Source organism: Patella vulgata, chromosome 1 (genome assembly GCF_932274485.2).
Source record: "Patella vulgata chromosome 1, xgPatVulg1.2, whole genome shotgun sequence".
NCBI classification, from domain to species: Eukaryota; Metazoa; Mollusca; class Gastropoda; family Patellidae; genus Patella; species Patella vulgata.
The window spans coordinates 65,580,360-65,603,886 of record NC_065879.2 but is presented as its reverse complement, the minus strand read 5'-3'; the positions used below and the strand labels follow the sequence as shown (position 1 = coordinate 65,603,886).

Below are 23,527 nucleotides of genomic sequence, written 5' to 3'. Positions count from 1 at the left end.
TTGGTACCTTGAGACCAACAAGCTTATAATTGACCTTCAGTGTGGATTTCGCTCTCAAAGGAGCATAATTGATCATCTAGTTCGATATGAAACGTTCTTCAGGGACGCTTTTCACCTTGAAGCAACATAGGGTGTGTCCTCTCATGGCCCCATGCTTCACAGCAAAAAGTAGTTTAAAACTTAAGCCTCTACCCCGCTAAAGTGCCAATTGTTGACAAACCGATGAAATAATACACCCACATTAAGAAGTCGGCGTATACAAATTAATTTCCGATGACTAACATTCCATATTTGCCATTTTTGGATGTGATGAAGTAGTTTAATCATGATATGTATGAAGTGTAATGGTAAGGTCACTAAGATCTGGAGGATGCGTTACGATACGTTACAAATTATTTCACGAAAAGGACCAGTGATATTTGGATATACCCCTAGAGGATTTTATACGTCATATGAATCGATAATAATTCTGTCGTGTCTAAAAGTAAAGTATCGGATTTAATCCACCCCCACAAGCACAGGAGAACATATTGTTAGGTTGGGATAACTGGAAATAAGCGGTGACCATGCAAGATACGCCCACAGTTTGCAAGAGGTGAATGGAGATCAATAGGGTCCAACCTCTAGCGAGACAAACATTGCGTTTTCTCGGCTGATCCTATCATAACGAACTCTCCACCACAAATTGTTAAAGACAGTGAACATATACAGGGCCTTATTTCACAAAAACTAAAATAAATCTCCTTAAAATCGTCTTCAACTTAACGGGGGATTAGGTAAGATTAGATAACGAGCTGACAGTTCTCGCTATAACAGTTTTTAAAAAAATAATGAAAAAAAGAATATACTGAAAATTGCAGTCAAATTTCTTCACTCGGAACCGATATATTAGCGATTCAATTTTAGGCTAGCCTCGATCATCATTACTATCGTTGGTACGATAATAAACAAGGTCCATTTGTACGCTAAATCATCCATCACAAAACGTATTCAAATCCAGTAAATATCACAGGCTAACGATGGCATCAAGAGCTGATTATGATTTTGATAAGTCAAGTAATGTCTAATTATTAGTTTAGATAACATTTAATGCCTAAAGAAAGACCTGCAATAGCCAGATTTAGCTCTCCCACAAAACTTAAAATAGTGGCGTTTCACAAAACCATTTTAGGGACATTTTTAACTAAAATTAATTTTAAGTTAGGACAGCCTAACCACAACCCTGGTGATTTGCCGGCAGGGTATAAAAAGTACAAGGGTATTGAACATTATTTTGGGAAAGTACACCCATTAGGCATCAAAAATATCAAAAAATGAAAATAGCACATACAACACGCTCGATATTTACTGTCGCAATCTGGAGACATAAGATGTTCAGAGCAAAACATGTTAAAAGATTATTTTTATCATTGTAGTCCAGTGGTTCCCAACCTTGTTTTGGCAACGGCACACATTGGAACACATGAAAAATAGCAGCACACCTGGCTAAATATATATGAAAAATATTTGAATTTTGCAAAATAAAAACATGGCAAGTCATAGACGGCATAAAACCGTAGACACAGACTAGTCATAGAAACATAAATGACTCAAACTAAATATAGAAAAACACAGCTATGAACGTATCAGTGACTACTCAATTGGGATCAAGTGGTTTTCGCATTTTCTTAGTGTGTCGTTCAAACTTTCGCGGTACACTTAGGAAGATTTGGTGGCACACCTGTGTGCCGCGGCACACTGGTTGAGAATCACTGTTGTAGTCATTTATACGATCATTTCTTTCAACAATTTTGACGACATTCGCAAAAAGTCACTCACTGAATTCCGTACACATTTTAATATCAAATATGACGAGAACAATAAAATAAATTGTGCATGCTAGTAGTTTCGGTGCGTACTCTGTGTCCAGTGACTTAGGCCTCCGAGTCTGTTCACGGAGTCTTTAAGACACTCTGGTAGACCGGGTGTGGCTATAAACTAGTCATAAAGCACCCAAATGGCCAAATTGCTAGGTATTAGAAGGCCTACAGGCCCACAATACAAGACATGCTATTGGCCTAGGCCTATTTGAAATACATCTATAATATGTTATTATTTATTTTTTTAAAAATGAAAGCCGTCATTTTTAACAGAATATACATCATAAAACACACACTGAAATAATGTTGGAGCCATAATGTATTTTATCTTGGAAATGAAAATCAAAAATGTTATGGGCCTATTTGAAGTTAAATTTTAATTATCTTAAATTTATTAGCACACAGTGAGAAATATTAGGAGCTAAGGGTATTTTTTTCTTGGGAGAAATACCTACTAGGCCTACCCACTGCTGTATCTATAGATTCCTTGATCAAGGGTAAAGGGAAACCTAAAGGCTGTTAAATATGGTCCCACTGAATAGCTTGTTATTAAAAACCCATGCATATACACCAAAATAAACTTCATGTCACACTTACATTCAATGTTGGACAAATTTCACTAATTAAGGTTAATAATACTTTTGGGGGTAGTGGTAACTTTTGTTGGCATTTGACACCAACCATGTTCACTATGCAATAACTTTAATCATTAATATGATGCATGAAATTATTAAAGGTCTCTATAAGGAAACCAATTTTGGTTACTTTATCTACAAAATTGGGTGTTCAGGGGGTGGTCGGATTCAAACTGAAAGTGATTTTTGTGGTAATTTGGCTAAATAGTATATTTTTCGGCTGAAAATGATAGTATAATGACGTTGAAAAATGTTTAAAACATATAAGTTATGTCTAAACATGATAAATTAATGTTGCAATTCTTGAATTATTCCAAGAAAACTGGGTTTTGCTATTATCTTTAATTTGACGGTGCAGAAAAAATGTACTTGGTCTGGGAGTGTTGTCCAGATTTTTTCCAAGCGTCTCAACATATAAAACAGGAAAACACAAAGTTTTGCTGTAAAAGAGGGATGTACACAGAAACCACCCACATCATCTACTAGTATCCTAGAAAGGGCATCTGCGTTTAAATGTTTTGAACCTGGTGAATATATTTAGTGATGTCATATTGGGCAAGTTTTTCCACCCATTTAGCTAACTGACCATTAGGACGTTTTACGTTAAGCAGCGAGGTTAAACCAATATGGTCAGTCGGATGTTTAAAGTTAGGCAGGCAGGTTAAACGACTATGGTCAGTTCTGAACATAAAAGGATAACCTAAGAGATAATGACGGGTGAATCAGTTCTGACCGTAAAAGGACGACCTAAGTGATAATAACGGGTAGATCGAACCACCGCAAGTAATTCTTTACGCGTCGTACCATAACGTCGCTGTTCAGGGGTTAAAGGAACAACTTCAATAGGCTATCAATCTTTCTTGACCAGTATCCAAGACAAACGGATCTTTCTTATTAGGCAAAGCTAAAACTGGGGTAGTCACCAAAGCAGACTTAATATTCTCAAAACGACTTTGGCTTTTCCCTGTGATAGAGTACAAGGCTCCCACGCCTCTTCAGCGTACCCTTTTAAAAATACTCGGTGGTAATTGGCAAAACCCGGGAACTTTCCCACCTCCCGGGTATACTTAGGAACCGGGCAATCCGTACCGGGGCCATGTGTTTCCACCCACAATAGGTCCTAGAAATTCTACTTCTAGCCGGTATAATTCGCACTTTCTGGGTTTCATTTTTAAATCATATTGACGAAAACGTGTAAAAACCGTTCTGAGATTAAGTATAAGATCCTGAAATATTTGACCCATTATTAGCACATCATCGATTAAGGCCAAAGATGTATTCCAATTAAAGCCCTGTAGCACTAAATTCGCAGCTCTTCTATAGGCCGAGGGGGGGGGGGGGTGGGTGGGTGGAAAATCCAAACGGCATACGCTTAAACTTGAACAACCCTTACTTAGTTAGAAATGCAGTTTTCTTTTGATCTTCAGGTTTGACTTTGACCTGCCAATATCCAGAGTTGTCATCAAATTTAGAAAACCATTTGTTTTCTGTCAGGGTATCTAAACATTCCTCAATAATAGGTAGAGGATATAATCCTTAGTCGTAACTGCATTGAGAGCTCGATAGTCAATACACCATCTTGCATTTCCGCTAGGTTTGCGTATTCTGAAGTGGAAGGTTCAATAACACCTGCTTTTAACATTTTCTTTAAATGGGCTTCCCCTTCAGAGGCAAAACACAAAGGTGTCCTACGCTTGCGTAAGTTAATAGACGGGGTATCTCCAGTGTGAAAGGCAAAATTTCCTACGTCATATTTAGTTTGAGCAAAATCGTCACTAAACTCAATCAAAAATTCAGCTAATTGTTTCGCTTGAACACCTGACAAATGTTTAATTGGTGGTTCATATAAAGGTAGAGTGGCCCACAGCCTCAATTATTTGTACTATATAAACTGACCTGTTTTAGCAGCATGGTGTCACGCGGATCAAAACAGCGTTTATGAGAAAAGTGCTCTCACGGGATCGCTCGTGCACTGTAGGGGCCATACTATATACCGGAAAACAACCGTAAAACACCATATTATACTGAATACCGGAAAACACCGGAAAAACACTAAATACCGGAAAACATTCTAAATACCGGAAAACACCCTAAATAGGTAACCCGTAAACCGGAGCCTGGTCCTCTGTGTGCGGTTTTGGACCAAGTGAGCGCCGATGAAGGAAGGTCAAGGTCATTACGATGTTCGTTTTACAAATAGCCCCCCCCCCCCCAAAAAAAAAAAAAAATCCGATTTTTTTTCTCCAAAATTCTGTTGATGCCTATTATGTTTTGAATGTTTTAAAAGACGCAATCAGTCTACCTCCATCATTGACCATATTTTATTTTGTATTTTAATTTTAGTTTTCAGTAAATTTCGGTAGAGTTCAGTGTTTCAGTATTTCAGTAGATTAAACACTGCCCTCGGAGGGCCCCATTATATACCGGTTGCGCCGGTCTCCTGATTCTTAGCAGTAACGCTGGCATCAGGGTGGTACGATTAGTGGAAGGCACGACTAGGCCAACTCCTCCCTAGGTAACAAAAAATCGCATTATAAAACAGCAAGTATCACCAAAAGGAGTTAATAAATCTCTGAATAGTTCGAGTTGAAGTTCCAGGTTTAACCGCTATGTGCCCTAATCACCAAACGTAATGGTTGCCACGCAATTCTCGGACAGGCTGTAATCTGAAAAGTGTATCCTTTCCAAGAGCTATCCATCTCGTTGGAAGGGCTAACAATCTACTTGTTTCTGAGCTTACTTTCATTCCAGGGTCAAATATAATCACTTGAACCATAATAATATTCAACATATTCCATCATATTCCGAGGGCCGCACACAGGATATTTTTCTGGATTACTTTTCAAGCTTTTTTCCCCAACTTGTTGACCAGTTTTCCTTGAGAAAACCCCAACATTCGCCCAATTGTCCATGAGAAAACTACATATTCTATCTTACTGCATTGACGGGAAGTGGTAAGCTGGACGTCTTTGAAAAAAAAATTTCCAGTATTTTTCTCTGTAAAATTATTTTCTACGAAATGTTTATTTGTAAAACCAATTTTTCGGAAAAATTTTTGTTTTGTGACAGAAAAATTTTTTCGTCCAAAAAATTTTGTAGAAAAAAAAAATCGGAATTTTTTTTTTGGGGGGTGGGGGCTATTTGTAAAACGAACTTCGTAATGACCTTGACCTTCCTTCATCGGCGCTCACTTGGTCCAAAACCGCACACAGAGGACCAGGCTCCGGGTTACCTATTTAGAGTGTTTTCCGGTATTTAGAGTTTTCCGTTTTTTTCCGGTATTCAGTATAAAATGGTGTTTTCCGGTTGTTTTCCGGTATATAGTATTGCCGCACTGTAGGCAGCAAACAGTCGCCCAAAATAGACATTCACGTGGCAATATTCATTCACTTATTTATCAATGAAGCTATGTAAAAAAATTCTTCTTTACTCGTTGGACTTTTAAAAATAAGTAGTTACGAACTAGATTAAAATTTTGGCTAAAACTCGGCGATTTAATTTCTAAGTTAGTTGATTGTAACTAGTGACGTATCGGTTCAGAGTCAACTCCTGTAGTTTCGCCCTTTTTCTATCTTTTAAACGCTGCAAGACTGTGAAAGTTACTTTTTTATTTAACCGTAAAACTTTGAAAGTTACTTTTTTAATTAACCGTAAACTCTGTTGGAAATTAACTGAACGAAATGTATTTTGCCTAGTCTCGATTAACCATATGTGTATGATTAAAATAAAATTACGGTACTGGTCACAAGACTCGAATTCTAATCATTTTAGGGCGCTGCGCATTTGGCCTCCGGTTTTGTGTCAAATTTAATAGGAGGATGTGCCATTATGGCTATGCCATTATTCGTGTTTAGTATGCTTATGCTTTCGCGCGTAAAAACTGCATTTGCAATTTCTAACATGGTGGTTACAAAACGTTTCAGTTATTATAAATTCAGCAACAACTCATTTTTTCTAGAACTGAAATATAACTAAAAAGACGCGTATTGACTGTTCATAATTATTTAAAATATGAAAACGCGACACGATGCGCAAATTGTGCGTCTTACTTTCAAGAACAATAGCTATAAAATAGAAATTTCCAGATTGATACATAATACGACACAACCAACCAGTTAGTGGTAATTCAAACACAAAGGATATATTTAAACTTAAATTAATCTAACATATCACTAAAAGATCCTTATTGTAGAACTTCCAATTTATTATGTAGTCATTTTCATACCGGTTGTTTTTAATAACAGAATTTTCCCGTCATATAACAGATCAAAGAATTTTTCGAGACGCATTGTCACGTATGACATCTTTTTTTTTTACGTTATCTGACGCCTCAAAGAGCCTAACCATATCAAAAAGCATGCAGTTCGACCTTGAAATGGGTTCAATTGATTTACGTTTATTCTATAATTTATAACACAGTTTAGAGCGCAATGTGTAAGAGTCGCATTTTTGACTCCTAAAGTTAGGTTCACACCAACGGCCAGGGGCGTAAATGTGGGACCCCCCCCCCCCCGAAGAAAATAGTCGGTCACAAAATCAGTGCAGTCGGTTGCAAAATAAGAGCAGTCGGTATCAAAATAAGCGCTCACTGCATACGTCACGCTACTCACACAAAACTTTAGTATAAAATAACCTTGTCAACTTATCATGTTTGAAAAAATGATGTGTTTCAGTCATATTATGTTGTGAGTATGTTGGTCTATGAACAAAATTTCCCCCAGTGAGAAAAATAGTCGGTCTCAAAATAAGTGCAGTCACTCTCAAAATTATGCACCGGCGACTCAATAAATTAATGAGGTAAACAAACAATGCCAGAATAGATCACAAATACTATGTATTTGTGTGAATCCGCCAGCCTAAATTGCATACGTCACACAAAACTATAGTATAAAATAACCATGCCTGCTTGTCATGTTTGAAAAAATGTTTGTCACTCTTATTCTGTTGTGAGTATGTTGTTCTATGAAATGTTTTCCTCAATGGCAAAAAAATAGTCGGTCTCAAAAAATGTACTCACCGCAGTCGGTCTCAGACTAAATGAATTAATGAGGTAAACAAACAATTACAAACAGGCGAAATTGACAGATAATTAAAAACTCGTTTACATATTTGAAATTTTTTCGCGCCTATGGCGCTCGATTCCGTTATAACATTATATTTCTATTCCTCTGTTTTCTAATACTGTCTCAGACCTATCATATTCACGGTTATAATGAATTGCTCAGTTATACTGGTGTGTTGGTCGTGGGGCGTCAGACTTTAGAAATGTTATGTCAACTCTTGCAAAACAGGCGGAATTGACAGAGGCAGATCTCGAGATTCTGTCCCATTGGTGCACATTTCTGGTCCTCTCGCCCACAAGACTTTCTCCCAGCAATGATCTCAAATGCTAGAATATAGACTCAATTTTTCAAAATTTTCTCAGATTGCTCAGTGTTATAGACACACTCATCATATATGACATAAACTTTATATCAACTTAAATAAAACTGCTTTCTGGCGAGACAACGATCGGCGAACAACTATATAATTATACAATGCAAGTCTTATGTTCTACTGGGACGCTTAATGTTATAGCCAGTATTTTGTTGACATTCATTGTGGGGTGGGATTGTGGATGGCGCCCTAGATTTGGAACCAACCCCGCCCCACCCATATTCGCAGCTTCTAGATCCGCTCTGCACATGGCCCCTAGAAAACTCGCACCTGTGGTGCGCGGCTCCTGACTGCGTCACTCGTACTGGGGGTATGTGCATCAGTCGGTCGCATTTTGGCTAAACACCCCCCCAAACAAAATCGTTATGTACGCTCCTGCCAACGGCGCTTTAAAGCTCGATTAAAGCGTCAGGGTCGTAATAGATCGTTGGAAAGCTTTGAGCAAAGCGGAACATTCGGCAAGAGCGCCAACAAATTTTAAGACTGTTTCAAAATTTTGAGCGCTCTGTCACGAATTGATTAAAGCGCCGAGAGCGTATCAAAGCTTAACAAAGCGTAACAAAGTTCAGCAAAGCTTGACTCAAAGCGGGGACCCAAGTCTTCACGGTCTGTCACCACTTGACACGCTTTGTTAAGATGTCTCGAGATTTGCTACGATCTGGCATGAAGATCTGACACGCTTTGGTACGCTTTCTCACGAATTGAGACGCTTTGTTACGCTTGGCAAGTTTCCTCACGCTCTCCTACGATACCCAAGCTCTGTTACCAGCGCTGCGACTTGAGTACCACTCATTGCATTGTTTCAGAAAAAGTATCCTGAACCTGAAAAACAACACAAAGATGGGACCCAAGAGAGGTAGAGGTGCAGCAAAGATCAATAATAACATGAATAATAACATAACATAATAATAACATAATAATTTCAAATTTCCAAGTCAGTATTACAAAATAATGTTCATAACACACTATTCTTCATCATCAGTCTTGCGGGCTCGCTCTCTCTCTCTCTTTGAGATGTTCTCTCTGACGTCTGGCATCCACAGTAGCGGGGCCCCTTGCAGGTGGCTGTGAAACATCTTCCCAATGAGGTTCATGTCTCTTTATTATGCTATTGTGCTCTTCATCCTCGTGATCCACCTCATTGGCTGCTATCGCCACCCTCTGCCTCAGCAGGTTGTGCAGCACCACAGCAGTCTCCACCAAATGTCTGACGGTCTCTACCTTCTGTTCCAGTGTTCCCAGCAGGCACCTGAACCTGTTTGCCTGGATGCCAAAGGTATTCTCCACCACTCTTCTACCCCTTGAGATCCTGTAGTTGTAGATTCTCTGCTCATCTGTCATCCCTCTTCTACTGTATGGCTTCATCATGTAGCTCTTCAGGGCAAAAGCATCATCAACCAGGATGAAGTATGGAATATCTGGCTCAGTTTCCCCAGGGAGAGGGCATGATGGGGGCAGCCCTATGGACCCATCTGCTAGAGTCTATGAATATCTGGGAGTCAGACATTATGTGTCCTTTACCTCCCAGCTCAATCCAGATGAACTTGTACTGTGCATCTACCAAGGCCAGCATTGGTATGGAGAAGAACCCCTTGTAGTTGTTGTAGAGACTGCCTGTGTTTGCTGGCTTCTTGATGGCTATATGTTTTCCATCCAAGGCACCAACTGCATGGGGGACATGCCACCTCTGTTCAAACTGCTGGGCAAGGTTTCTCCATGCTTCAGGGGAGGTAGGTGGGTTGAAGACCTCATCTTAATACGCCTGTACAATGGCCCTGCACACTTCCGGAATCAGCTCTGATATGGTGGAGATACCACATCGGAATCCATATGCCAGTGACCTGTAGTTGTCCCCAGTGGCTAAATGCCTCAAGGTGATTGTCAGCAGCTTGAGGCCAGCGGACAAGGGGTGCCTGTAGTTAGTCTGCTGCTTCTGGATGACTGGTGCCACTCTTTCCAGGATATCATCGAACACCTCAGGGGTAAATCTGGTGAAGTTTCTGAAGGCAGCAGGGTCTTCTAATCTGAGTTGTGTATCCAGGAGGCTAGTGTATTGACCATACTGTTGTCTTCTTTCTTCAGTGAACCATGGCCTGGTCCAGCAACTCTTGATGAATAGTCTCCTCCCTCCTGCTGGTAGATCAACCTCCCCTTGTCTTTGCTGTTCTTCCTCCGCCTCTAGGCTAGGATGTATTTATACAGTAGGGAGACAAACATCATGTCTTCTTCAGATAGATTATGCTCTGGTACATCTGGAACTTCTGGATCTTGTAGTTCTGCCATCGTGTTGTGGAGTCAAAGATGCAATGATTTTGTGGATCTGCTCTGGATCAAAAGTGGCATGAAATTTTCCAATGCGTAACACCGCTTAACAATGCACAACAGAGCTTGATAATCGTATCCGAGCGTGATTTAAAGCGTAATAATCGAATCAAAGCGTAATAAAGCTTATCAAAGCGTGATTTAAAGCGTAACAAGGCCTGATCAAATTGGGAAATAATTCGTCCCCCAAAGCGTAACCAATTCGTATCAGAGCGTAACTGACAGTAACATTCCTTAGGAGATCATGATATTTTTAAAAAAGTAAACAAAAATGATTGCGCTTTGCTCGCCGATTTAAAGCGCGACATTCGCCGTTGGTGTGAACTAGACTTAAGTAGATTCTTATACGGAATTCCGGATGCAGTGATAGACATTTGGACCACTGCTGCCGAACCGATTTGAAAATGCTTTCGTGTGCTCTGTTTTTGATGTGTATGATTTTTATATTTGTGATAATTATTTGAAACAAAATAGGATTATCATAAAGAATATTTAACATCTATAATATGAGTACAGCAAGCACTCTCTACAGATTGCGTTTGAAAACCACGAAATTCCCCTTATTAGAAAGTTTTAACTATAGTCTATTGCATGTAAACGTTAAAAAAAATCAGCTCAAGGTAACTGATAAATACAGACAACCCCTCTCTCTCTCTCTCTAACTAAGGGTTGTACACGCGTACAAATATTAAATTCAATTGTTAATTGTAAGTACGTAAAAAACGAAGAATCCCGACTGCAGAAATTAAGAGTTCGTTTTTCAGAGCAAAATTTGAAACTTTGATGTGACCAAGAAGTATAACTCTTTTTGATGAAAAAATCTAAGGCTGTAACGCTACTTGGGCGATCAACTTTTCCACATATTAGAAAGTCCCATTCAAATGGTTAAATCACACAAATATCCAACTTAGCAATAGTTTAATTGTTCATGAATGATGATTTTAATGGTAAGTCTTATCATATTTGTTAAAATAAGCCCCAAATTAAGCTCGTTTATTGGATTTTTTGTTCTGTACATGAACCACTCTGATAAAGGGACTAAATAATTAGACACCCCAGGGATACCACCAGATTGACATTGAAGGGACCTAAGGGCTAAGGGTAGTTGATCCAGGGAAAGAATTCCCTATCCGCATAGGAATTAACGATTCATTCCCAATCTCATAGGCTTATCCATGGGAAAATCAGTATCCGAATGTAAAGTGCGACCAATAAGTAAATGTTCACTTAAAAAAACATTATGTTCTTGCTATAATGGTTCGAAAATAGATAATGCAAAATGAATATATTGAACATTTCATTTAAATTACTTTATTATTAGCGTAGATATTAGGATTTGAAGGTATGCCAAGATCTGTGCACTCAAGGCGAAGCCTCGCTTCACCATTTTTAAATTAAATCATTAAATGGCCGGCCGAACCGCTGTAATCTGCTTAAAATCGGACCCATCCGATGGCTTCTCGTTCTAGTAAATGTCTAATTAATCTAAGGTTCAAAGAAATGCATGTTTAATATAATATGCTTAATAACCTAATCTTTTAATGTCCTATCCAATTTACAAGCTAGACGAGAGACTGAACTAGCCGTAATAATAGTTTTAGTCGGAACTATAATTAGGGCAGTATACGAGGTTGCTATGGGCCAATTAGAAAACCAGGAAATATTTTCGGTTGCAGCATGTATTGTAATATCCCTAATTTTGGGTGGCTTATTTTCTATTTTGTAGAGGATCGAGACATACACTTATGATATGTATATATCCATCATTTCTAGCCCTCCGGGGAAAATTCCCTCTCTCATTTTAATTAAATGATCCTTCATCTTTATCTTCCCCGGGATAGATATTACCCCAATTTTAGCTGATTTCTTATTTAACGGTGTTGACATGAGTAAACCACTTTAACATTTCTATCGCTTCCTGAAGTTGGCGATAAAATGACTCGCTTCTGGATTGTTACAAACCGAAAACAGTTTTAAAACTGACTGCCGTGCATTAAAATTTTCAGAGGAAAAAACAGAGTAAGCCCATAATGCCAATCGTTGCCCACGGTCACTCCAGTCACTTATAGACTCATTGGCATTTTGTCTAGCCGTTTGGAATTGGGATATATTAACATTAAATTCAGGAATTATGACATCTAACGCAGTTTGGGTCGTGAGACCCGCCTATGCATATTTTCACATGAGACGACCATAACTTCGTTGAAGAAGTCTCTCTAGAGCATTTGGGTTTATTGTCGATTTTATTTCTTAACAGCATTATTATTAGATGGGGAGCCCCAAGTTGAGTGGTCACTGATAAAATCTCCACATATAACAATATCTTTAGTTTTTATTTGATCATAGATTTTTTGATACATTTCTTCCTCAGTGATTATACACGGATCATAAATGTTAACTTTTATGTCATAATAATTTTAATCCGATTACCTAACCTTCATTGGAGTCTATATGCTAATAAACTTATAACGAGAGGAGAGTTGTTCACTCACGAATATTGGAACAACCCCGCCCCGCTCCGCTCCTCGTCAATTTAAGACGATCATTCCGCAAAAATGTGTTTTCGACCAGGTTTGGGTCCTTCTGTATTGTACCTATTTTTTTCCCTGTACGTATATTATGTCAGTTTTGGATTTGCTAACAAGGTGGTTCAGTTATATGTCATACGTGGTCTGTGAAATCATTAGTATTTATTTGCCTTATGTTTAACTTATTGAATATTCCGATGTAAGTTGTTAGATATTTTGAATGGATAGCCAGTTAGAGAATTCTTTAGTATTTTTCTTATTCTTATGTATTTTGTCATTAGCATCAGAATTCTTCTTAATTGTATGTATACGTCATTTGTTCGATGCAGCGTCTGTATGAACAAGAGTGAACGTTGTCCGTTTCGGTTAGTTCCTTTTAAAGGGTGAGTTGTAGTCCCCTCGTTTGACTTGGTCGGTGGTTGAGCCACAGCTACATATTTTTTTTTATTAGCCGCATATGGAAAGTGAACATCTGAGTGTGCATCAGCAAACCTCAACGTCAGATGCAGCTTTCTGAGTATTGTTAATCACTTGATTGGACACTGTGCTGTGTATTTCCAAATGGCTGTCAAGAATAAACTTTTTTTTTCATTTTGATTTTGTTTTAAAATTATACAAGGGATTACCCCAAGTGTTGTTTCTAATAAAATTATTTGATTCTTTTGATTTACCCTTATATAAGTTTGATTTAACAATATTTTGTATTTTCCCCTGTTAACATTCGCGTCTCATCTATCCCTAGATGACTTTAAAAATAATTTTGCTTCCCTAAACGAAATATTCTTAGTATACTGAATTCTAAGAATTTAATTTGTTTCGAGGGATTTGGTGCAAGTTTTGTCAGTTGACTATCGCCACAGTTAGAACATTTTAATACCTCAGATGAGCAGGTATTACTGCTGTGCGAGTCTGAACACTTTTGCCACACTGAATTACCTTTCATTGAGCTTTGCTATGGCCAAACTGTTGACAGTTATTACATATCTTGACACGGGAAATATGCTGGTAAACAGTTCAGATCTGATAGTCTAATTTTATTTTTTCTGGGACTTGTCCATTTTTTAATCTTGACTTGTATGGTTGCTGATATTTTACTATATACACTTATAACCTGATAGCCATTACTTTGAAGATCCAACTGGGGCTTGTTCCTTTTTTAACCCTGACTTGCACGGTTTCTGACCTTTTGCTATCTGGGATTCTGTACCTATATACACTTATAACATGATAGCCATTACTTGCCACTTTTTTAACCCTGACTTGTATGGTTTCTGACCTTTTGCTATCTGGGATTCTGTACCTATATACACTTATAACATGATAGCCATTACTTTGAAGATCTTCTAAGTGCTCTCCGTGGCACTGGGCAATATAATCTGAAAACTCCTTTATTTGTCGTGTTCATTTTCAGAAAAAGGCTAGATTGTCAAAATACTTTAAACTTTACAAACCACATTATCCAAACTACGATTAATTTTTTTACAATATATTCCATGTACGGTTTAGGTTTTATTAGGATACTCTACAATGTAATAAATTAGTGTGGCCTATAATACAGAATATAAACTACAAAACATATAAACTCCGAGAAAACTGATATAGGGCATTTCAAGATAAAATCACACCCCTTCAGGTGTAATGTAACTGGCCAAGTCAAAAGACAGAGCTGTAATGTGGTCTGCTCTTCGTTTCATTTTGATCAGGTGGTTTTTGATTCTGTTCATGAAGAACGAACTTAGAGTGAGGTTTGGACTCGGAGGCCACGTCTGGGACCAGACCTTAGCCTGGTACCCACTCCGTATCAATTCAAACACCCTGGTGTTGTTAGTTGAAAGAAAAGAAACGAGATAATCAGATAAACATATATAATTATAACATAGACAGATGACGACATCAAATTCGAACATTTTATTTTATTTGTATTTTCTCCAAATGTTACCCGAGCCGAGGTCAATAGGTCGGTATTTGTATCATTTCCAGAATAATTGTTTGCCATTCGGGATCCTCTAGCGACCGTGGAATCACAAAAGCCAATATAGTGGGTGGCTCCTCGTCATCAGCATCATCAACCAGTTGATTGAGTGTGAAGGCTCTCATCTTCGCTGCCGCTTAGGACCCGACTGTAGGACAGATAATCTTCAAGTTTCTGTAGTCGTCCATGTTGCTGTGCGCTTATGCTCTCCAGCGTGGTTAAGGTTTTATGGAATTCTGCTGAAGTCTTTAGTGTAAACTGACTTAAACTCTGGAACTGTTCGCCCATAGTTATCTTCTGAGGCCATCTAAAAAAACACAGTTAGAACAATTAAGGTAAAGGTCCAGCGCACATCACTGAGAATACGGGGAAAATGGCGTTAGACCACTTGACCAGCCTCCCCCATCTATAAGCAGGAAAAGCACTTACTTTGATAATAATTCTTGGAAGTTTACTATTTCTCGTATAGAAATAAAGAGACGCCTGTAATTACGCCCGATCTAGTTGCTAAACTGTACACTAATACCATATAACAAAGTAAAATACATCCACCCAAACAAATGATTTTATCTCGAACATAAGCTATAGATTTTACATAAAAGGCAACAGTATGCAAGATCAATAATATTCTCTAACGGTGGCAAATAGGCAAACCACTGGCGAGCTGGCCAACACAGAAGATCAACAATATCTTGCACTTGCATGTTCAAGCCGCCTGAAGAACACTTGATATGAGAATTGCAGGCGGAAACACGTAGGCATTCAACAGATTTATACTTATTCCCAGCGCGTCCTGCGCCGCTTCCGGATCCGGAACTGGAGAAATGTACAGTAGAAACTGGTGGTCGAAGCTTGTGATGAATACGCCTACTATCGGAGTCCAACGTTGATTGAAGACCAAGCGGAAGCAGTCTCCGGGTTGAACAGCCACTCTGTCGCTCTTGGTTTCACAGGTACACCTGATCTATTACATTTAGACGGTAAATATGAAGATATTTCACATGTCAGCTGATAAAAACGGAACGTTATATCCAGCATGTTGATGTGTGACTGTTTCTCCTCTCCTGTCCACGTTCCGGAAAGAAGCGGTTGCGCAATTAGTAGTAAATTCAGATGAGTTCTCTGGAGTTAACCCCCACAGGAGATGGCCGCGAAGGTGGTCTGGCAAGACAATCACTCAGTTGATATGGTCTAGGTCGACAAATTGGTTAACGAAGAGCTGGATAGGTCGTAGTTGCAGTCGACACCTCAAAGTTGAATTCTGAGCTGAGGTTAATAAACTTAAGAGTGTCCAAAAAGGTCTGTACCGATCTGGGACCTTCCAACAGTTTGCGTATACCTCACTGTATTTTGATCCCAGCGATTTTCCAGAACCAATAGGAGGTTTCGCTCTGTGTTGAACGAAACTCCCATGAGCATCAGCTGAGTAGGAACCAAAATCGATTTTTCTAGATTGGTCTATCAACCCAATCGACTAAAAATGAACTTTTCACTGGTAATGTTTCCCCTGGATGAAAAACCGGAAGACTGAATAATAAAATCCTGGCGTTAAATCCTCCTGAAATACTTCCTCTACGTCGCTTTTCTGTGGAAGCCTTAACAGATCCATCTTGTGATCAAACCGAATTACATTTTTTACCCATGTGTCTTTTATGATTGACTGCCAATTCTGCGAACAATTTTTGAGTCTTGCGCCAACGAGGAACGTTTCATCCGAAAAATCCCACTATGCGAAAGTAAAAATCTGTGTGACATATGTCACAGTCTAAATTTAGTCATCGACGTAGGTTTCGACGAAGGTCCCATCGCCGGCGATATATTCTGAGAAAACCGAGTTTTCTTAACTGGAGGTTGGCTTCGAATTCCAGGCGAATTTTGAAAAGAAAGTACATCTTGAATCTGGCATTAAACATGGTTTTATTAGTTACTGACTGATGAAGTGGTGACCCAACTTAGAGCACTCAAAAGCAGCAACACGCCTTTCCTGAATAATAATTTCCACTAAAAGAGTACTATTTGAATTAGGCATAGTATTAAGAGCTCGCACATCCGACGCTATAGCCGACGTAACACAGACACGCTGGAAGAGGTATCCAGTAAAGCTTCCAAAAAAGTCCCCAAGTGGGATGACGCCAACATTCACTATTTAATGCAAGACTCCCAACAAGAGAGTGTGTTATTTCCAATCCTGGCGGTGGGAATAGACTGCCTCGAAATCAAATATTCAACATCGGGATCTGCTCTTAGCGCCTCCACCGAGAAATCGAAACCATGAACAGGTTACAGTGTATCCTTGGTTACTGACTGCTACCGGCTTACTCGGACCCGCCGGTTGTGGTGTAATATCCTTGAGAACGCTATAAACTATATTAAACTATCGGATTGATATGTTGATTCAGCTCTCTCTCTCTCTCTCTCTCTCTCTCTCTCTCTCTCTCACACACACATCGTTACGAGAACCTGTATTTTGACGATGTGGCGGTTGTACGGGAACCAGCAGAAAACGAAGCGCCCTCTGGAACAGATGCGATGTGTCCACCACAGTCACCAAAAGCCTGTTAAGGGACGATTTGATGCGTATCTCGCTTGCGAATCACCCCTATGTAAGCTTTAAAAGCCTTAGGATCCAATCTTTACAATCTGTCATAAAATATAAGACACTCCTCTTATTGCTAAACCAAGAGGGTTGGCTGGAAAGTTTAAGTCTACCTGTCAAAGACCTGTACAAAGTCGATGGTTTTCATTTATTTTCTGCCAATGATGTTGCAAGACTTGGGTGCCGGTCAGAAAGACATTTCCTTCAGTCACCCTAAAAAACAGTCCTTCACAGCTGACATGACGTCATCATTAGTAGAAAAATGACAACCGGCTGGTTACTTTTTTCATTTTTGGAAACGGGTCTTATCCATGGTTACAAATCTGAATAAAAAATTATCAGGATCTGTATCTAAACAATACAGATTGTCACGGGACTTCAGAAATCTGACCCGTAGTAAAGAGCTTTGGCACCAATCTTGCAGAAACTTTTGACATTCCGAGCTTGTCGGCAATTGATGGCCTCACAGAACGCGGGTCATCTCCAAAGCTCTCTCTATCACGCTTAAATTCCACAGCCCACTTCTTTACTGTGGAAAAGGGAGGGACATTATCCCCTAGAGTACAGACCATGTCGGCATGTATTTTTCTTGGGGTTAGTCCTTTCAGTACGTGATAACTGCCCTATATCCAGTTTGGTCCATTTCTGGTGATTTCAACGGGTAGGTTTACAATATGATCTGGTACGAAGACAATAATAACACTACAGTTACAGTTTTTATGTCTATGATTCATTCATTGATTGTACTTGTTGGTGGCAAATTTTGTTTCAACCCGATTGTGGTATATCCTGTTCAGGCTTAGAACTTTTCAACCAGCCCTCGTATGTCGACAAACATAAACAAAACCCAACCAAACACAAACAGAACATTAGTAGATAACCACAAAGGACATGCAGTGGTCTGCACGATAAAACGGACGAGGAAGTTAGACCCCGAGCAGAGTACCGGTGTTTACGGCGAGTTACGTAGTAGGTTTCTGGGTGATTGTGCGTTTTTCTGTTACGTCTTTCAACAAATTGACCGATGGTCAAACGGAACATGAACATAGTTAGGTCAGGATAAATAGTAAATTAATTGACGGATAACACTGGACAATTTTATTGTATCTAAAGCCGTATCCAACGCTTTTGGGCCCATATTACGTTTATGTTGACCGACTTCCTATCTTGACATCCCTGACAAAATTTCGTGGTTATAATATGCTCATCTGAACAATCATTAAAGGCTTGCGAGGCTATAAGTAAAACATTACTCTGGCGCAAATTCCGAAATTGCACTACAGCGGTTTCTGGTAACTCCTGGTTTCCAAACCATTTTTCCATTTCAACTTTAATTCAATGTCATATTAGTAAATAACTCGCTTGCCTTTCTTTCTACGCAAAATCATAATGGATCTCTACTTTCATGATCAGAACAATCTTATAAAGTTACGAAATGATGAAAGGGTAATGCTTTGGGTGTCATGTACGATATACCAGTGTCAGGAGACGGCGAATCATTGCGTTCACCTGAATGTTTCTTAGAGCTAATACTAGAACTTCTGTTATCATGTCTAGTACTACCCCCCTCCCCCCACAATCATTTGAACAAGTCATTCGTAGTTGGTGTTTATATAGGCTGTCATCACAGAAGACGCTGGCATTATAAGATAGGTTCGTCGTTTTCGTCTAGGACATCTTTAATGAAGCGGTAACTTGATTAGAGGAGGCCGCCTCTCAGCACAAAAATACCATAAATATTTTCTGAAAATGTATCAGTATATTACATCACCATCTTGACACCACCCACCGGATTGTAAATCAAGACTGTAATCACTGGGTCTGTGGCCTCTATTATTACCAAATAAACTTATTATTAGGCCCACAGTATGACGCACCCTATCGATGTTCAGCGTTCTTCGATATTCGATTCCAGAGTTATGCCCCTTTGTCGAAAACCTACAGTTTATAATGGACGTTTTTAAAATTGGTTGTTAAACATTGTGTTTTGAAGTTATCCCCATTTGCAGAAAACACCATGAACGAATTCTGTAAATTTGTGTCTCGGGATCCTCCGTGCCAGTTATATCAATGAGGACACTGCCAAACTGTTAGTAAATTCCGTAGTCACATCGAAAATAGATCATTTAACACCCCCACCCCATTTTTTTAAAGACCTGTTCCCGTGTTACTTCTTTTAAATTGTTTTGTAATGTGTTTTATTGATAGCTTATATTGGTCATACTATGCGCAATTTATCTATAATAGTAAACCTTTGCTTTGTTTTGTTTTTTTCAGGTAAGAGTCGTCCAGACCTGTTTTATTTCTACCTATGAATAATGTAAGTTTTTTTATGTTTATGCAATTGACAACCAATTGACACAAATTGAAGCCATATGCCCATGGCTAAGCTCTGATGTCATAGTTATATATAGTACAGATATTATGTAATGTGATCATTAATTTTTAATTATTTAATAAAACAAATGATGTGTGGAGCTTTGTATGACTTTAATTACATTTACTAAGTGTTTGATTGTGAGTAAACCGGCGATTAAGACGGATACACAAATTTGTGTAGTATTTTGTTCAACATTACAAAACACAAACGTTTGTCAATTATCATATTACAAAACACAAACGTTTGTCTAATATCATATTACAAGACATGGTTTTTGTTCTCTGTCATAAAACTGTGTTTTGTATCACACAAGATATGTGCACCTAGCATATCTACAATTACTAACATCAGATGCATGTGGGACCAAGTGTTTTGCTTTATTTGAACTAATCGTAACCTTTATTAAGCAATATCTTTTGTATGTATGTACTATTATTATTAGATCATTTAACATAGTACACTTCTTGTACCAGTGTATTCAGACGCGATTTACAATACAATAAGGGAAATGGAAAATAGAAAACACTCAATAAAAGTTAACGGCTGAAGTTCGTTTATTTTTTCAGTAAAGTTTAAGGAAATACTGATACTGGTTGAAAATAAAAAAGACCAACGTAATAAAAACATATACAATGCAGCAATATTTAATTTGGGCTAGGTGTACATTGTAGGTTTCCCTAAATATGTGTTTTAAGGGACCTTTTAGTTCCTAATGGTACGACCAAAGGAAAATCATTTCAGGAGCCTGAACAATGAACGCTTCCCATAGGTTGATAATTTTACAGATTTGGTACCCGACTATCAACAATGATACCATGACAATTTGCAATGCCTATCATATTGATATATACAGTTAAGAACATTACAAATAACATCGAGCTTAACTTACAACTTTGTTTTGTTCCAGTAGAACAATCAAAATAATCCGTAAGGCTATTTTCAACTAAGACACACGTTTTCACCTCGGACGAAATTTGAGCTTACATTGTTTTTAACAAGGATGTATATTAAAATCAAACACAGTAAAAAGCAGCTGTAAAGTCAACAAATATGCAGTATAATCTGCTTTTGGTTTTTCTCTATCAATGATTAAAGGGTAAAACAATTCTATATAGTGGAATACCCATGTCTATAACCCGCCTTAGGATTTTAATTAACAATTTTCTATTATATTCAAGATTGATATTTCGCCATAATTGGTCGGTTTTGACTTATTTTTTTGTCTATGGCGAATGTAATTGATTTACCTTGTGGTAACATATTTTGAATTCTTAAACATTTCAAGTACTTAACCATCATCCCCACTTGCTTTACCATTTTGTATGTGACACAATGAATACAGAATTTCTTCACCATTTTAATATTCTGATTCTGTATTCAGAAATATTTGACTAGAGTCTAGATCTGCCTCTACTTCAATGTCATTCTTCTGTAGTGAAAATTGTTCACTCGATTGTTAAGCGGGAATTACATTTGTTTATTCCACATATCATTGCACTCTTTGGTCTTCATTTTTTCTACTCTTTTTACAGCTTTTAAAATTCTTATTTAAGTGGAAAATGTCAAATTTAAGTTCGAGACAGGGACGAGAGTTTTTTCCGAATGTTTTGTATCTAAAAATAATATTTCTTAATTTTAATGTCTAGAATTGATATGGTATAATATGGTATCAAATTTGCTACATAATCTTTCAGCATGCTAGTGGCTAGTGTACAAGGGATACAGGTTTAGCGTCTAAAACGAATTAAGACAGGAAGATGAAAACGGAAATTACAACAAATAATTCCTTGAATATATATAGGAGAAATCAAACTGTCCATTATACCATCAATTTAATGAAGATGTATTTCATTTCATGTTTGAATGTATAGAAACAAATATTATAGATGTTTGCTTTCAAAATGTTCATCTACTAAATATCAATAGATCTAATTTTCTATCAGATTCTAGTAATCCTTGTATATTATCACGTATTTCCAATTGCATATAAGGGGTGATGAAGTATTAGTTTGTTAGTATACATACTCCTCTGAATTTGTGTTACTTCACAAGTATACCTTTTTATACAATATCTTTAAACAGTATAACATAAACACACTTTATTATCAGGCTCAATTCAAGGTTGAGTCAAGTTTGGAAATTTTGGTCTATGGCCTATATTACGACAATAAACGTATTCTTATTCTTAAATTGTGTTACGCAAAAGCTTTATTGTTTTCACATTCCGGAAGCACTTTTAGTCCTGAATTTGTACACGAATTAACTCGTTTTGGTAGTTGGCACTGCTTATGATTTTATTTAAACAAAAGATTTTGTTTGCAGTGTGAAAAAAGTCAGGAAGTTTAATTTATTGGTCTGATTAATTCATGTATGTGGATACATGCCTGTTTGTTCTGATCCCCAAATGTGACACACTTCCCTTAGATTGGGAGAGCGGTCATATAGACTATGCCTGTTCCGCAATCCCTTTATATTTTTGATAAAAACATATTGTTTAAAATAAGTACCACCGTACTATAGACCAGGAGGAATTGACCAAGTTTTTGGATGAAATTCTAAAATCTAATTCACCAAATCGATGCTGATTTCTTCAAAGAAGAAGCATGCCAATTTTCATTTCGCTCGGACTTGAATTGACGGAAACTTAGGCTTTTTCGAAGTGCGTCACCCCAAGAACAAAAACAAGATGAGAATGAATAGCGGTTAGCAACCAGTTCCTGACACAAAAAAAAATATAAAAAACTGGCCGTCAGAATAAAAGATATAAACGGGGTGGGGGATAGATGAGATTCAGAATGAAACGAGAATGTGACCGTGCCGAAAACAACAGAGATTATTGGAGTGAAAGAGGCAGGGAGTTTCGGAGAATGATTTGGGGATGATGGAGAAAGGGAGGAATGTTAGCGCTGGATCATTGAGTGGGCGAGAGAAAGTTTAACGTCCAGTCGACTCAAACTAGGTCATTTCGGGACTAACACAGATAGTGTTCAAGTTTATTTCAATAATTCGCTTCCGCGTAGGGGTCTTTCGCAGTGGAAGAAAACCCACAAGCTTGGACAGACGACCCTACTCCTGGATAACATTGGGGGAGACATTTGTGATATGGAAGAAAACGAATAAGGGTCAAATGCTTGTATTTTACATACGCTAGATCTCTTTTAAAATCCTATTTTGCGTACTACTTTTTAAATAAGAGGTTGTCGAGAAATAGGGCGAGGTGACGTGAGCTTAAAATGTGTAAATTGCCTAGAGAAACGGGGATAAAACATGAACGGTTGAATGTAAAGCGGTTGAGTGAAATGCGTGGTAGTGGAAGATGAAGAAAAAGAAAATATGAGATAAGAAAGTCGGATGAAGCATGAGGTAAAATGTTAGATGCAGTCGGAGATGAATAGAACGAAGAGTGTATAGATGAACGGGAGACCGAAAATAAAATTATGAGAGGTGAATGTTGATTTAGAGCAAATAATTGTCAAAATTTTAATGATTTTGAGTGAACGAGATTCATGTGCCGGTGAGATAGATCAGGGTGATATTTTAAAGCGATGATTGGGGGAAAACGGTGGTGATAGTAATAAAGGGATCAACCAGGTCGGATTGTTAGCGTGGAGTAAGTGAGTGATATATATGGACGATAACATATTTTATGTTAATACCCAGTGTATAGTGCCTTATATATGTTACCGACCTGCTTTTTCTACTCTACAGTCTCCCTCTTTCATTCTTTCCCAGGAATCGGACTATAGCCTGTGGTCACGCCCATTTTGGCAAAAATTGAATGGCTGATATCCCAGTGACC

At 38.1% G+C, this 23,527-nt stretch overlaps 1 long non-coding RNA gene across 1 annotated transcript in view; it reads right to left on the bottom strand.

The window, feature by feature from the left end:
• Positions 1-23,527, bottom strand: part of LOC126827040 (uncharacterized) — a 98,151-nt gene that overhangs the window by 74,098 nt on the left and 526 nt on the right. The gene's annotated exons all lie outside the window — the stretch shown is intronic.